Raw genomic sequence first — 16925 nt, 5'->3', positions numbered from 1 at the left:
TCAGAAGAACTTTTTATATTTTCATTTGATCTTAGTGCAATTTCCTATTTGGGGAGGGTAATTCTCATAACCATCCCAAAAGAGGGCTACAAGGTATTCACTTTCAGTTCACTACAGAAATCAAAAGGGTGTTCTTTACATATAGAGGAAAAACAGAAAGGCTTCTTTGCCAAAAGAGCTGTGAAAATGTGGAATAGACTGACTCTCTCACAAATTGGTTCCGGGTTGCTTAGTGGATTGTTTTAACAAAGACCTGAAATGTGTTCCTGCCCTAAATGCACAAAATATAAGTGACATTGACAGAGGGATGGTGGTGGTGGTGGTGATGGGGGGGGGGGGGGGTGGATCAGGCCGAGGGATGGTGGTGGAGGAATGGGATCAGGCCGAGGGATGGTCGTGGAGGAATGGGATCAGGCCGAGGGATGGTGGTGGAGGAATGGATTCAGGCCGAGGGATGGTGGTGGAGGAATGGATTCAGGCCGAGGGATGGTGGTGGAGGAATGGGATCAGGCCGAGGGATGGTGGTGGAGGAATGGGATCAGGTAGAGGGATGATGGTGGAGGAATGGGATCAGGCAGAGGGATGATGGTGGAGGAATGGGATCAGGAAGAGGGATGGTGGGGGAGGAATGGGATCAGGCAGAGGGATGATGGTGGAGGAATGGGATCAGGAAGAGGGATGGTGGTGGAGGAATGGTATCAGGCAGAGGGATGGGGGGGAGGAATTTGATTAGGCAGAGGGATGGTGGTGGAGGAGTGGGATCAGGCAGAGGGATGGTGGTGGAGGAATGGGATCAGGCAGAGGGATGGTGGTGGAGGAATGGGATCAGGCAGAGGGTTGGTGGTGGAGGAATCGGATCAGGCAGAGGGATGGGATCAGGCAGAGGGATGGTGGTGGAGAGATGGGATCAGGCAGAGGAATGGTATCTGTGACACTGGTACTCACCTGCTTTCAGTGTCAGTCCATTCCCCCTCCTCCATGCTTAGTGTGTGTCTGCCTCTCTTTCGGTGCCTCCATTGATGCTTCTGCTGACGTGGGTTCTCCTTGAGCGCCTCCCTCTTCACTCTACTGGCTGTCAGCTCATCAGCTAACTTTCTGCTCCAGTGTCCATCTGGAAGGGGAGGGAGCTTTAGTTACCAGGCAGGCTCTCCCACTGTGTTTTTCCAAGAGAGGCAGAGCACCACACGGAGCGCCGAATGACGTTATTGGCGATCGCCGAATTGGCGATCAATTCGGCCAAATCTCAGCATCGATGCAAAATCACAGATGTCTGAATAGTGATACATCGATGATGCAATTATATTCAACACCCCTACAGTATACCACTAGTACTTTGTTGCACCCCCTCTGGCTTTTATAACAGCTTGAATTCTCTGAGGCAGGAATTTAACTATCGGCAAACAGTATTCTTTATCAATCCGGCTCCAACTTTCTCTTATTGCAGTTGCCAGATCAGCTTTGCAGGTTGGAGCCTTGACCATTTTCTTTCATCTCCACCATAGATTTTCAATTGGATTAAGGGCCAGGCTATTTGCAGGTCATGCTATTGACAATTATAGGTCTTTCTTGAAGGAAAGTTTTCAGGACTTTTGCCCTATGGCAAGATGCATTATTATCCTTAAAAATGAGGAATAAAAAAAGTGTCCAAAATCTCACTATAAACGTGTGCATTTATTCAAGATTTAATGACTGTCATCTCCCCTGTACCTGAAATGCAACCCTATATCATCAATGATTGTGGAAATGTGAATGTTTTCTTCAGGCAGTGGTCTGCATACATTTAATTGGAACGGCACCAAACAAAATTTCCAGCATTTAGATCTTCCTTGAGGTAGATTTTCTAGCTTTTAAAAGCGCTAGAATCAACTAATCAGATAAACCTCTATCCATCAGCACCTGTCCACGGGTCTGGAAACCAATAAAGACTTCCCCCAACCCCCGATACGGGTGAAGGCGCACCCTCATGCTGAAGGAGCATTGTCTGCGGGTCTGAAGAAGCCAGCTCTCGGCTTGCCAGAGCAGGTTCCTTTGAATCCTCCAGAGAAGGCCCTGAAAGGCTTCAAGCCCTTGTCAGTTGACCCTGAGGGACTATAAAATATATTTTGAGCCGAGAAGGAAGGCCCACGTCTACGACGAGGTTCCTTAACCTTATCAGCCTCTGGAAGAAAATTTCTTTCCCCTTGTGAGACCTTTAATGATGTCATCCAGGGAAGCCCCAAACAGGCAATTCCCTTGAAAAGGGAGATCAGTCAATGCCTTTTTAGAAGTCTGGTCCGCAGACCAGCATTTAAGCCAAAAGACTTGCTGAAGGATCACTGCTGAAACAGAGAGCCGAGCCAATAGGGGAGCAGCATCCAAAGAGGCATCACAGATAAACTGCAGCCCCAGCTGAGCAAAGGCAGAGGGGGCTGTTCTCCCTCCAGGTCACGGCGTAACAGCTTAGTCCACTTGGTCAAAGTTTGCAACACCAGGGCAATATGGAAGGATTGGGAGGCAAGGATTTTTTGGCACAGAAGGTTTCTAAAATTAATTTTTATTAATGAATTCATGTAAAAACTAGGGAATACAATAAATTCTAAAAAATGACCTTACATAAGGTCCAAATACATTTTTGTAGCAGTTTACTTAATACTTGCTTCATACAGAATATACATAGAAGATTTCGAGAACTAAATATAAACAAATACTTCACATCAAGAAGATCTTAACGAAGGGTGACAGAAATTGGGACTGTCGTCCAACCCGATCAGCTGATCCTGTATTCAATTATTCATTGTATAAATATTCACATTGCTCAACATGTTTCGCCTTATACAGCTTCATCTGGAGAGTTCTAGTAAGGTATTCTGTGTAGTAAACATATATGTTTAAGAAAACAATATAATATGCTTTTAAACAAATTCATCATATTTACATCATGGGATTACAACCATACAGTCATTTTTTTACATACATGATATTCATATATCAATGGTTACGCCCCATTCAGCATGTGATCATATCCGGACGTGTGGGAAACAATGAGCCAGAGAGTCAGAGGGGCCTACCAATGGTTATATGTGGGGGTCCACGCTGTAATGCGTGATATATATGCGTAAAGTTCAAAAGGTAAACAATGCATACGGATATAACTCATAATCCGGTAACGGAAATAATAATTTGTTTTACACATACCTGTATAATGCTGTAAAACAGGAAACACGCATTAGCGTCACTTGTAACTAACGAGGAGGGTATCGTGGATTTCAGAAGGATGGATCATATAATAGTAGAAGATATAGGCCATTGGAATTGTAACAACCAAGGGTTAATGAAAACCTGGCTGGCATCTGCATTCAAAACATAGGCTTAAGGTTAGTGATTGAAGATCAATTAGAAACACATGCAGTGCACCCAGTGGTTACGACGTGGAAGACTGAATGAAAAATGTGAACTATATGTAGTGGCCACCACAAAGATCTTCTATGGGTGGGTAATCACAGGATAACACTATAAAGGATATCCCCATGTGTAATAGCGTGTAGCAGAGATGGATACTTCCATAAAATAGGCCCAGTGAGACAGTAAAGAGTAGGAAGGATGAGTTAATAAAACAAGGGAGTATATCACTTCGCACCTTACCAAAAAGCCCAAGTAAAAATAGTTACTGTGGCTTGAATCCAGACTGTAACCTCATAGAATGGGTACTGCAAAAAGGGTTGAATAAATACAGTGAATAAGCTAGTCCAAAGACTGTAGCGAATGCAGAGGTCAGCAAGAGTAAGGAATGTGGGTATTGGAACAAAAACGTTCCTCACTTACCATCCATGTAATCCTCAGGGAGGGATCTGTGGACACTCATTGAGGATTACATGGATGGTAAGCGAGGAACGTTTTTGTTCCAATACCCACATTCCTTACTCTGCATTCGCTACAGTCTATGGACTAGCTTATTCACTGTATTTATTCAACCCTTTTTGCAGTACCCATTCTATGAGGTTACAGTCTGGAGTGAAGCCACAGTAACTATTTTTATTTGGGCTTGTTGGTAAGGTGCTAAGTGATATACTCCCTTGTTTTATTAACTCATCCTTCCTACTCTTTACTGTCTCACTGGGCCTATTTTATGGAAGTATCCATCTCTGCTACAGGCTATTACACATGGGGATATCCTTTATAGTGTTATCCTGTGAATACCCACCCATATAAGATCTTTGTGGTGGCCACTACATATAGTTCACATTTTTCATTCAGTCTTCCACGTCGTAACCACTGGGTGCACTGCATGTGTTTCTAATTGATCTTCAATCACTAACCTTAAGCTTATGTTTTGAATGCAGACGCCAACCAGGTTTTTATTAACCCTTGGTTGTTACAATTCCAATGGCCTATATCTTCTACTATTATATGATCCATCCTTCTGAAATCCACGATACCCTCCTCGTTAGTTATAAGTGACGCTAATGCGCGTTTCCTGTTTTACAGCATTATACAGGTATGTGTAAAACAAATTATTATTTCCGTTACCGGATTATGAGTTATATCCGTATGCATTGTTTACCTTTTGAACTTTACGCATATATATCACGCATTACAGCGTGGATCCCCACATATAACCATTGGTAGGCCCCTCTGACTCTCTGGCTCATTGTTTCCCACACGTCCGGACATGATCACATGCTGAATGGGGCGTAACCATTGATATATGAATATCATGTATGTAATAAATTACTGTATGGTTGTAACCCCATGATGTAAGTATGATGAATTTGTTTAAAAGCATATTATATTGTTTTCTTAAACATATATGTTTACTACACAGAATACCTTACTAGAACGCTCCAGACGAAGCTGTATAAGGCGAAACATGTTGAGCAATGTGAATATTTATACAATGAATAATTGAATACAGCATTAGCTGATCGGGTTGGACGACAGTCCCAATTTCTGTCACCTTTGTTAAGATCTTCTTGATGTGAAGTATTTGTTTATATTTAGTTCTCGAAATCTTCTATGTATATTCTGTATGAAGCAAGTATTAAGTAAACTGCTACAAAAATGTATTTGGACCTTATGTAAGGTAATTTTTTAGAATTTTTTGTATTCCCTAGTTTTTACATGAATTCATTAAAAAATAATAATTTTAGAAACCTTTTGTGCCAAAAAATCCTTGCCTCCCAATCCTTCCATATTTCAAGTTAATTAAGGATCTGGCACGACTAGTATATCTTTTATATGCTCAGACTGCTGCTATCTGAGTGCATATTTCCTTCAGACACCAGGGCAATGGTAAATACCGGCCTCAGTGCTGAACCAGCCAGAGAGTATATATTGCAGGCCACAGCCTCAGCCTTCCTGTCAGCCACATCCTTAAAGGCCGGGGACTCTTCAACCGGAATCATGGTTGCCTTGTTTAATCTGGAAACCACAGGGTCCACCACTAATGGAACAGTCTTCTTTTTTAAAAAGGGACTCCTCACAGGGGTAACGCCTAGGAAATCGCTTAGGGACCCCAAGGGGACGCTTTGGCCGTCCCCACTCTTTAGCGACAATTCTGTCAAAAGTGGTAAGGAAAGGAAACACCTTTGCTGCTCTGGATGGCTTGGGAGTGTCAAAGGGAACCTGCGCCTCCGTCGCAGCTGCATCCTCCATCTTCAAGGTCTCACGCACAGATACAATCAGTGCATCCACCAGAGCCTTTTCGTGCTCGGTTGCAGATGTGGAAGAATTATCCTCACTATCTAAGGATTCCGGGCACGTGGTCACAGACCCAGCAGGGTGACCCACGTCCGCGGCTGCTGAATCAGATTCAGGATCTTATGAGACAGGGGAAAGCGGGGGGTGCCGGTTGGCCAAAAGCCCCCTCCACCCGGGACACAAAGGACTCCAGGACTGCCGTCAGTACATCAATGGATTGTGGGGACCCGGAGGGCCCCGAAGCCTTAGAGAGGGGATCAAGTGGGATGTGCTCCAAAGACTCCATGAATCACCAGGAGGACCTACAAAAGTGTAAAACACTGCAAAAGGACAACCCCCACCATGCTGGCAGCACCACCCGGTTGCCAGGCACAAAGCACCAAGCGATCCCCAGCAGAGAGGGAGAGAACCCCACCAGACTCACCACCCAGCAGAAACAGGCACTTGCAGCCACCAGGATAATCTGCACTCCACTTGCGGCAATCAGGAAGTGAAAAGAGCCAGGAGTCAGCACCATAGGATGAGAAGGGGCTCCCACTGCCGAAATCGCCACTCACAGGGCTCCACTGTCATGGCCGCCGCTATTTTCAATGGCAAACCACCGCAAAATGGCCGGACTACACAAATATGGCCGCCTTTCATGGAAACGCACAGGCTACAGCAAAATAGCGGCCGCACATGGCACCAGGAGGAATCCCTAGGCCTTAAGGACAGGCCCAGGCAGGATGGGCCCCCACCAGGTACAGCCCCCCTGCACAGCCAAACATCCGGTCACCCACGGTGCACACCCACCCCCTGGCACCCATAACCAGCATAGCGCCTTGCCCCCACCCCAGGAGGTGGACCAGACCACCCACACAGCCCCAGCATAAGTGGAGGGGGGTGGGATGGGGGACAGATGAAAGGGTGGTGCCTGACGGGAAGGAGGGGAACCCGGGGGTCCGACTGTCCCAAGGAAGGGCCCACGTCCACCACAAAACCCTCCAGGAAGATAGGTGGGACAGCTACTCACCATACCAAGAACCAGACGGGCACCGCTCCAGACAGAACCCCACCACTGGCCAGCCTGGGTGACCACTGAATGTAGATTATCCAGTCCATCACCCAGTCCGGCAGTTGATTGTAGATCTCACAGGAAAAAACAGGAGAAAAAATTTCTATCCAAAAAGAAAAAAATCTGCCAGGAGCACAGATCCTAGCAAGGAACTAGGTCGTTACTCCTGACTAGGCAGAAAAGAAACTGAGTACCTATAGCAGAGAGAGGGAGTATACCCCCTGGGACTTCCCATAAGCGTAGCCAAATTCTTATTCGACATTGGGTCCTACTCCTGTAGGGGGCAGTATAAACCAATGGTTATGAAGATCAGGAGCTGTGTCCGTCAATGAACCAAAGTGAAATTTAGATTTGATAAACGATTGCGCATTACAAAAAAAAAAAAAAGCCTCTGCAGGGCGTATCGCATGACATAAAAAAATTACAACTACCATCTTTTTTTGTTCTACAGGGCCTCCAAATTCAGAAAATATAAAATATTTTGGGGGTTTTGCAAAATATTATAGGCAAAACTGCAGATTTTAACATGTATGTAAAAAATAAAAACAAAATGCTCCAGAAGGGAGTTGGTTAAGACATACATTTATCTAAAAAAACAAAATCCTAGGTGGATAAAACACAAGCAAGAGAGAGAGAAGGGAAAAGGGCAGATAGGAAAAATACAGTTCATCTGGAAAGTATTCACAGCGCTTCTTTTTTTCCACATTTTGTTATGTTACAGCCTTATTCCACAATGGATTAAATTCATTATTTTCATTAAAATTCTACAAACAATACCCAATATTGACAACATGAAAGAAGTTTGTTTGAAATCTTTGCAAATTTATTAAAAATAAAAAAATAAAAAATCCACTTGTACATAAGTATTCACAGCCTTTGCCATGACACTCAAAATTGAGCTTAGGTACATCCTGTTTCCACTGATCATCCTTGAGATGTTTCTAAAACTTGATTGGAGTCCACCCGTGGTAAATTAAGTTGATTGGACATGATTTGGAATGATACACACCTGTCTATATAAGGTCCCATGGTTAACAGGGCATGTCAGAGCACAAACCAAGCCATGAAGCCAAGGAAATGTCTGTAGACCTCCGAGACAGGATTGTATCGAGACAGATCTGAGGAAGGGTACAGAAAAATTTCTGCAGCATTGAAGGTCCCAACGCGCACAGAGACCTCCATCATCCGTAAATGGTAGAAGTTAAGAACCACCAGGACTCTTCCTAGAGCAGGCTGCCCAGCCAAACTGAGTGATTGGGGGAGAAGGACCTTAGTAAGAGAGGTGCCCAAGAACCTGGTCAACTCTGATACAGCTCCAGCATTTCTCTGTGGAGAGAGGAGAACCTTCCAGAAGAACAACCATCTCTGCAGCACTCCACCAATCAGGCCTGTATGGCAGATTGGCCAGACGGAAGCCTCTCTTTAGTAAAATGGCACATGACAGCCCGCCTGAGGTTTGCCAAAAGGTACCTTCAGGACTCTCAGACCATGAGAAACAAAATTATCCGGTCTGATAAAAAAGATTGAACTCTTTGGCCTCAATGGCAAGCATCATGTCTGGAGTAAACCAGGCACCGCTCATCACCTGGCTAATACCATCCCCCCAGTGAAGTATGGTGGTGGCTGCTCATGCTGTGGGGATGTTTTTCAGTGGCAGGAACTGGGAGACTAGTCATTGAGGGAAAGATGAATGCAGCAATGTACAGACATCCTTAATAAAAACATGCTCCAGAGTGCTCTGGACCTCAGACTGGGGTGAAGGTTCATCTTTCAGCAGGACAACAACCTTAAGCACACAGCCACGATAACAAAGGAGTAGCTACGGGTCAACTCTGTGAATGTCCTGGAGTGGCCCTGCCAGAGCCCAGACCTGAACCAAATTGAATGTCTCTGGAGAGATCTGAAAATTGCTGTGCACCACACTTCCCATCCAACCTGATGGAGCTTGAGATGTCCTACAAAGAAGAATGGGAGAAACTGACAAAAATAGGTGTGCCAAGCTTGTAGCATCATACTCAAAAAGACTTCAGGCAGTAATAATTGGTGCCAAAGATGATTCAACAAAGTATTGAGCAAAGGCTGTAAATACTTATGTACATGGCATTTTTTTTGTTTTTTATTTAAAAAAAAAAAAATGTGCAAAGATTTCTAACAAACCTCTTTCACATTGTCATTATGGGGTATTGTTTGTAAAATTTTGAGGAAATAATAATAAATTTAATCCATTTTGGAATAAGGCTGTAACATAACAAAATGTGGAAAAAGTGAAGTGCTGTGGATACTTTCCGGATGCACTGTACATGAAGTAATATAAATGTTAATATCTTGGCAGGAAAACACATGTAAATAGGCATACAATAGCACGCTCTGTATGGAAAACAAAACTTATTGATACTGTTTGGACATAAAAAGTTTCAGTGAGACTCTATTTTGCAATATAATGCTGTTTAAACACCTGTACTACTTTAACGGATTATCCCTCAGACAAGTAAGTGTTGCAATCCCATAGTGCAATGTACTTTCACTGAGTTTGTTGCTGCTCTGCATTCAGTACACAAAACAATGTTACTTCTAAATGTACAAGCAAGAAAAAAAGAAAAACATATTACTAGTTCTATGCAAAAATACTCTAATAATTAGTTAATTAATAAGCACATAACTAAAAGCCGGTTCACACCAGAACACAGGATTCTGTGTGCATTTCCCACACTGGGCTCGACGCACTGCCCATGCTACCTGCTGTGTGCCAATGTACTTTTTTTTAATAACATTTTTAATTTTATTAAGTACAGGTTAATACAAAAAATACAAATACATTTTAGCGTCTTATTAAAACAAATACCCTCACCAAGCCCCTCCCAGGTTCCCTCCCTCTTCCCCTTCCACTCGGCATTACTCATCTAATTGTCCCTCCTCCCTTCCTTCTTCATCTCCCTTATATCTTCTCATACTCTAAGCCATACAAATTTCTACATATTTACTTGTCTTCTTAAAGTCTACCCATTTTACCCATGTACTGTATTTGTAAAACTCTCCGTCTGATCTTCCTCTCTGCTTCCCGGGAATTCCATATTTTATTATATATATATATATATATATATATATATATATAATTTTACACCAATCTCTGATTGTAGGGCTTTCCAATTCAAATCATTTTTTTGGCTGCGTTTATTAAATTTGGGAGTATCGTACTTTTGTAATTTTTTGAGTTACCGGTTTTATGGAATAGACAAACCCAGGGATCCTTGATCATATCTACTCCTGTGATTTCCCCAATGCATTGTTGCACATTCTACCAATAATCATAGATCTTAGGGCAGTCCCACCAAATGTGGGCCATCGTGCCCAACATATCACTGTCCCTCCAACATAGTGGTGACTTCTCTGGTTGATATTTTTGTACTTTTACCTGTGTCTGTTGTTGAATTTGACTATTTACCCTCTATTATTTTTAATTCTTTCAATATAGTTGATCGATTTTTTATTCTTTAGTGTTGTTGCTAAATATTTCCCTGACTTAGTTCCCCATTTATATCTTTCTCTGGCGACTCTATTAAAAGCTCGTCTTGTCTCTTCTTCCAAAAGTTCTTTTATCCCTTTTTAATAGGGCTTGTTGTATCTCTGCTTCTACATTCTTTTTATGTTTTTGTTCTAACTCGTGTATTTCTGTTATCAATCTATTTACAGTATCTCACAAAAGTGAGTACACCCCTCAGATTTTTGTAAATATTTTATTATATCTTTTCATGTGACAACACAGAAGAAATTACACTTTGCTACAATGTAAAGTAGTGAGTGTACAGCTTGTATAGCAGTGTAAATTTGCTGTCCCCCCAAAATAATTCAACACACAGCCACTAATGTCTAAACTGCTGGCAACAAAAGTGAGTACACCCCTAAGTGAAAATCTCCAAATTGGGCCCAATTAGCCACCCCCCCCCCCCCCGGTGTCATGTGACACATTAGTGTTACAAGGTCTCAGGTGTGAATGGGGAGCAGGTGTGTTAAATTTGATGCTATTACTCTCACTCTCCTATACTCTATTACTCTACTCCTATACTGGTCAGTGGAAGTTCAACATGGTACCTCATGGCAAAGAACTCTCTGAGGATCTGAAAAAAAGAATTTTTGCTCTAACTAGGCTATAACTGGATTTTTGACTTACCGTAAAATCCTTTTCTCTTAGGTTCATTGACGGATGCAGTCTCTGATGCATATCAGTAGGGTTATACTGCCCCCTACAGGAGTAGGACACTAGGCAGAAAAAAAGTTTTGGCTACGCCTATGGGCAGTCCCAGGGGGTATACCCACTCTCTTCCAGCATAGGATGTCAGTTTTGTATCAAAGCAGTGTCAGGGAAAACAATATCAACCCACTCAAAATAGAGGGGCGGGTACTACGTCCGTCAATGAATCTAAGAGAAAAGGATTTTACGGGAAGTCAAAAATCCAGTTTTCTCTATCGTTCATTGACGGACGCAGTCTCTGATGCATATCAGTAGGGAAGTCCCAAAGCAGTACCATAAAATGAGGGGCGGTAACAGCAGAAAAAAACAAGTCCCCAAGGCTAAACACGGCCAAACAGGCAACATGGAACTCATCAGAACAACAAGATGAGCCCTACCTGAAACAAACAAAAATTATCAACCTCAAGGGAGAACAAAAGCCCCCTAAACAGCAGCCTGCAAAACTTTGCGGCCAAAAGAGGCATCAGCGGATGTCAGCATATCCACCTTATAAAATTTGGTAAAGGTGTGAATAGACGACCAGGCACAGATGCCTGATGGCGAAAAGCTCAGGAAGCACTAAGCAACCGAGTAGAGTGCGCCTTAATAGGGAAAGGTGGAACCTGACCCTTAATTGAATAAGCCTGCACCACTGTCTGTCTGATCCATATGGAAATAGTTGCAGCAGTTGCAGGCAGTCCTTTCTTTGGACCATCCGTGAGTACAAAGAGCGAATCTGACTTATAAAAAGACTCAATAGTCTCAAAGTACACCCTGATTGTCTGAATCACATCCAGAGTATGCAGTGCATATTCCTTAGGATGTTTTGGCTTAGGACACAAAGATGGTAATACAATGTCCTTGCTTAAGTGAAAACTAGAAACCACCTTCGGAAGGAAGGATGGATCTGGACAAAGCACCACTTTATCCCTATGAACCACCAGATAGGGCGAACGACAGGACAGCGCAGCCCGTCCCGACACCCTGTGAGCAGAAGTAATAGCCACCAAGAAGGCCACCTTCTGGGATAAGGTAAGCAGGCCAATCTCCCGGGTACTTTCAAAGGGAGGTTTCTGAAGAAGCGACAGCACCAAATTAAGGTCCCAAGGAGGCACCAGGGGTTGCACCGGTGGTATCAAGTGTCGCACCCCCTGGATGAAGTTACGCACCAGGGAATAGGTGGCCAACAGCCTCTGGAAAAAAATTGCCAAGGCTGAAACCTGACCCTTGATAGTACTCAAGGCCAACTTTTGATCAACTCCCCTGCGCCACTGAGTAAGAACGAGGGGGAAACCCAAGATGCTAGATCTGCCTAGAAGTCGCTTTCCTCGCTTTAAGCAGAGTGGGAATCACTGAAGTAGACAATCCCCTGTCCTTCAGCACCTGGATTTCAACAGCCAAGCCGTCAAAGCCATCGACCGTAAAGCAGGATGGAAGATTGGCCCTTGAGGCAGCAGACCCTCCTGTCTGCGACTAGCCTGACCAGGTAACGTACCAAGCTCGGCGAGACCAGTCCCAAGCCACAAGAATGACCAGAATCCCTTCCACCTCGATCCTGCGAAGAAGTCTCGGCAGCAACTTGAGAGGAGGAAAGGCATACATCAGCTGATACTGACCCCATGGGGCCACCAGCGCGTCTGCGGCGTCTGCCAGAGGGTCCCGGGAGCGGGCCAATAACCTCTGCACTTCTCTGTTAATCCGAGACACCAACAGATCTACGTCTGGAGTGCCCCAACAAAGACACAACATCTCCAGATGGAGGGACCATTCCCCTACATCCAAGGCTTGTCGACTGAGGTAATTCGTCTGCCAATTTTCCACTCCTGGAATGTGAACAGTGGAAAGAGCTGGAACAAAGCGCTCCATGCATTGAAGGATGCCTGCCACTTCCAAGGCCGCAAGGACACTCTTGGTGCCCCCTTGGTGTTTGACATAAGCGACGGCCGTGGCATTGTCTGATTGAATGCGCACTGGACAACCCCGCAGGTTCTTGGTCCAGTGGGCTAGGCAAAGCTGGATCGCTCTAAGCTCCAGGACATTGATCGGTAACCTGGATTCCTCCAGGGACCAGACTGCCTGAGCAGATAACGTGCCGAGAACCCCCCCCCCCCCCCAACCAGACAGGCTTGCATCCGTGGTGACAATTGTTCAATATATCGGGAGGAAGGATTTTCCTTGCTTGAGCATGGGGGACTGAAGCCACCAGATCAGGGACTCCCTGGCCACCTGGCTCAGCTGTATCTGATTGTCCAGGGAGTTTGGATTCTTGTTCCATCTGGGAAGGATTTCTTTCTGGAGGATCCTTGTGTGGAATTGAGCAAAGGGGACCATCTCCGAAGGACGACACCATCAGTCCCAGAACTCTCATACAGGTCCGAAGGGATGACCATTTGCTGGACAGCAACAGCTGAACCGCAGTCTGGAGTTTTGGGAGTTTTTACGGGAGGAAGAAACACCCTGGCTGAGGACGAGTCCAAAGTCAGGCCCAGGTAGTCCAGTCTCATAGAAGGGACCAAGGACGACTTCTGAAGATTCAGAATCCACCAAACTCCTCCAGAGTTCTCATGGCGATTTCCAAATTTGTTTTCAGCACCGTAGGAGACCGCACGGAGCGCCAGGATCGGAGCCAACACCTTTGTGAAGACCCGAGGAGCAGAGGTGAGACCAAAGGGCAATGCCACAAACGGACAGTGATCCTCTGCCAGGGCAAAACTGAGAAAACTTTGGTGTCCTACACAGATTGGGATGTGAAGGTAGGCATTTTTCATGTCTATGGATGCCAGGAAATCCCCCTGATGTAGGGAACCCACCTTGCCTTCCTTCCTGGGAACCGTGAACAGATTTGAATAAAAGCCCTGAAAAAGTTTTGCACACAGAATCGGAACTATTACTCCCTGTTGTACCAGGTCCTGAACTGCCCCAGAGAGCAGCAGCAGGCGATCCGGGGGCAGTCGCATATTGGAAGGGAAAAACCTTACCGTAGGGACGGAACAAAACTCGATCTTGTAACCGGACCATATGACCTCTTGAACCCATTTGTCTGGTATCCGGGTTAGCCACAGTTTCGGGAACCGGCAAAGACATCCCCTCATCTTCAGGCTGAGGAGGTCTTGTCCGCAGGTCTGAAGAAACCAGACTTTTGTTTGCCAGACCAGGGTTGCTTGGAACTGCCCGAGGGAGTCTTGAAGGGCTTCGCCTTATCGACTGACCCTGAGGGACGAAAAATAACTTTTTGTGAGCTGAAAAGGAGGGACACCGTCTGCGACGCGGATCCTTACCCTTGTCAGCCTGTGGAAGAAAGGTACTCCTCTCCCCTGTGAGACCCTTAATAATGTCATCCAGGATAGCTCCAAACAGGCAATCTCCTTGAAAAGGGAGATCAGTCAAGGCCTTCTTAGAAGTCTGATCCGCAGACCAGCACTTCAGCCAAAGTATACGCCATTGAACCACTGCCGAAACCGACAGTCGGCCCACTATGGGAGCAGTGTCTAGCGCGGCATCGCCAACAAATTGCAGCCCCTGCACCAGCTGGTCCAAGAGCTCCTCAAAGGCAGGAGGGACTTGTTTCTTCTCCAGGTCACGGTGTAGTAACTTCGCCCATTCAGTCAACGTCTGCGTAACAAGGGCAACCGTAAACACCGGTCTCAGTGCAGTTCCCGCCAGGGAGTACATATTGAGGGCCAAAGCCTCCGCCTTCCTATCCTCCGGGTCCTTAAACGATAGGGAATCCTCCACTGGAATAACGGTAGCCTTATTCAGTCTTGAGACCAGTGGATCCTCCGTAGTTGGCCCAGTCCACTTCTTTACCAGAGACTCCTCAAAAGGGTAGCGTCTAGCAATCCGCTTAGGCACCCCAAGGGAACGTTTTGAATGGTCCCATTCTTTTTTGAGCATGTTAAGAAAATACGCGGGAAAGGGAAAAACCTTTGTCGCTCTGGATGGCTTGTGAGTGCCAAATGTAACCTGTGCCCCAGTCGCAGCCACGTCCTCCAATTCAGGGTCTCACACAAAGAAACAACTAGTGGGTCCACCAGCACCTTATCTTGCGTGGCAGTTGAGGTAGAAAGGTCATCCTCACTATCAAAGGAGACAGGGCGAGAGGTAGTAGACCCGGCAGGGAGACCCACGTCTGCGGTGGCTGAGTCAGACTCAGAACCTGAGATATCAGATGAGGCAGGGGTAGGCGGAGGGCGTTTTTCAGCACCTCGCCCTTCAAGGACCACCTCCACCCGGGACACAAACGTTTCCAGGACCACTGAAAATGCATCAGTAGACAGCTGGGATCTGGAGGGAGCTTTTTGCCAGGACCAGAGATCCCAGCAAGGAACTAGATCCTTACTCCTGACTAGACAGATTAAAACTGACATCCTATGCAGTAAGAGAGAGGGTATACCCCCTGGGACTGCCCATAGGCGTAGCCAGAACTTTTTTTCTGCCGAGAATCTTACTCCTGTAGGGGGCAGTATAACCCTACCAATATGCATCAGAGACTGCGTCCGTCAATGAACGATAGAGAAAAGAAGATTGCCAAGACCCTGAAACTGAGCTGCAGCATGGTGGCCAAGACCATACAGTGGTTTAACAGGACTGGTTCCACTCAAAACAGGCCTCACCATGGTCGACCAAAGAAGTTGAGTGCACATGCTCCGTGTCATATCCAGAGGTTGTCTTTGGGAAATAGACGTATGAGTGCTGCCAACATTGCTACAGAGGTTGAAGGAGTGGGGAGTCAGCATGTCAGTACTCAGACCATACGCCGCACACTGCATCAAATTGGTCTGCATGGCTGTCATCCCAGAAGGAAGCCTCTTCTAAAGATGATGCACAAGAAGGCCGGCAAACAGTTTGCTAAAGACAAGCAGACTAAGGACATCGATTACTGGAACCATGTCCTGTGGTCTGATGAGACCAAGATAAACTTATTTGGTTCAGATGGTGTCAAGCGTGTGTGGCTGCAACCAGGTGAGGAGTACAAAGACAAGTGTCTACAGTCAAGCATGGTGGTGGAAGTGTGGAAGTGCATGAGTGCTGCTGACACTGGGGAGCTACAGTTCACTGAGAGAACCATGAATGCCAACAGGTACTGTGACATACTGAAGCAGAGTATGATCCCCTCCCTTCGGAGACTGGGGACTGGGTAGCAGGGCACCAACATGATAATGACCCCAAACACATCTCCAAGAAGCTGAGGGTAAAGGTGATGGACTGGCCAAGCATATCTACAGACCTAAACCCTATTGAGCATCTGTGGGGCATCCTCAAATCCTCTTGTCTTTTTTCCATATCTTAGCGGCTATTTCCGCCTTTGTGGGCAGTTCGATATTCCCCCCTTGTTCTACTGTGAGGTCCTGCTCTGGGTCACTCTCCAAATCCTGCTCCAGTCTTGAATATTTATGTTATAGTCAGGTGGTGGTCTTTTCTGTCCACTTTTTTCTTTTACCCGTGTCATTTGTTGTTTCTCTAAGGTCTGTTTGTCTGAACTCTCTTCTTGCGTCATATATTTTTTGATTGTTCCAGGGTTTGAGGTTACTTTGAGGTTACGCCTCTCACTGTTTTACCTCTCATATAGTATCCAACCCCCTTGAACCCCCCTGAACCCCTATGGTGCTCCTATATCCCCAGTGTGGCTGTTCAGAATCAACAGTCAATGCAACACAAGTCAGCAGCCAAAACAACGTGAAAGAAAGGAAGCAAAGTAAGATGTAAGGACTCACCATTTGTTGGGGGGGGGGGGGTCTAGGGAGCTATAATTATTGCACTTTCAAGTTCCTGTGGAGGGGTTAGTTGGTTCCAGGAAGTTCGGGAATGCTCCCCTTCACTTTCTCCAGACTCAGCTCTTCCCCAGTACAAGTGCCTAGTCTGGGGACTGATCTCACCTCCACCTCTCCCGCGTCATCTCTGCTCCACCCGGAGCGGCTCCAGCGGTCTCCGCTCGGCTTATTCTGGCTGTCTCCAGCCGCTCTCAGC

At 45.6% G+C, this 16925-nt stretch overlaps 1 protein-coding gene across 6 annotated transcripts in view; it reads right to left on the bottom strand.

Annotated features, from left to right (window-relative positions):
* The window catches only part of CSPP1 (centrosome and spindle pole associated protein 1), a 178052-nt gene that overhangs the window by 120428 nt on the left and 40699 nt on the right, over nucleotides 1-16925 (bottom strand). The window lies entirely within an intron of this gene.

This window comes from Pelophylax lessonae (genome assembly GCF_965119305.1).
Source record: "Pelophylax lessonae genome assembly, chromosome: 5".
Taxonomy (NCBI): Eukaryota; Metazoa; Chordata; class Amphibia; order Anura; family Ranidae; genus Pelophylax; species Pelophylax lessonae.
The sequence above is the reverse complement of the archived record's forward strand: the minus strand, read 5'-3'. Positions and strand labels throughout refer to the sequence as shown.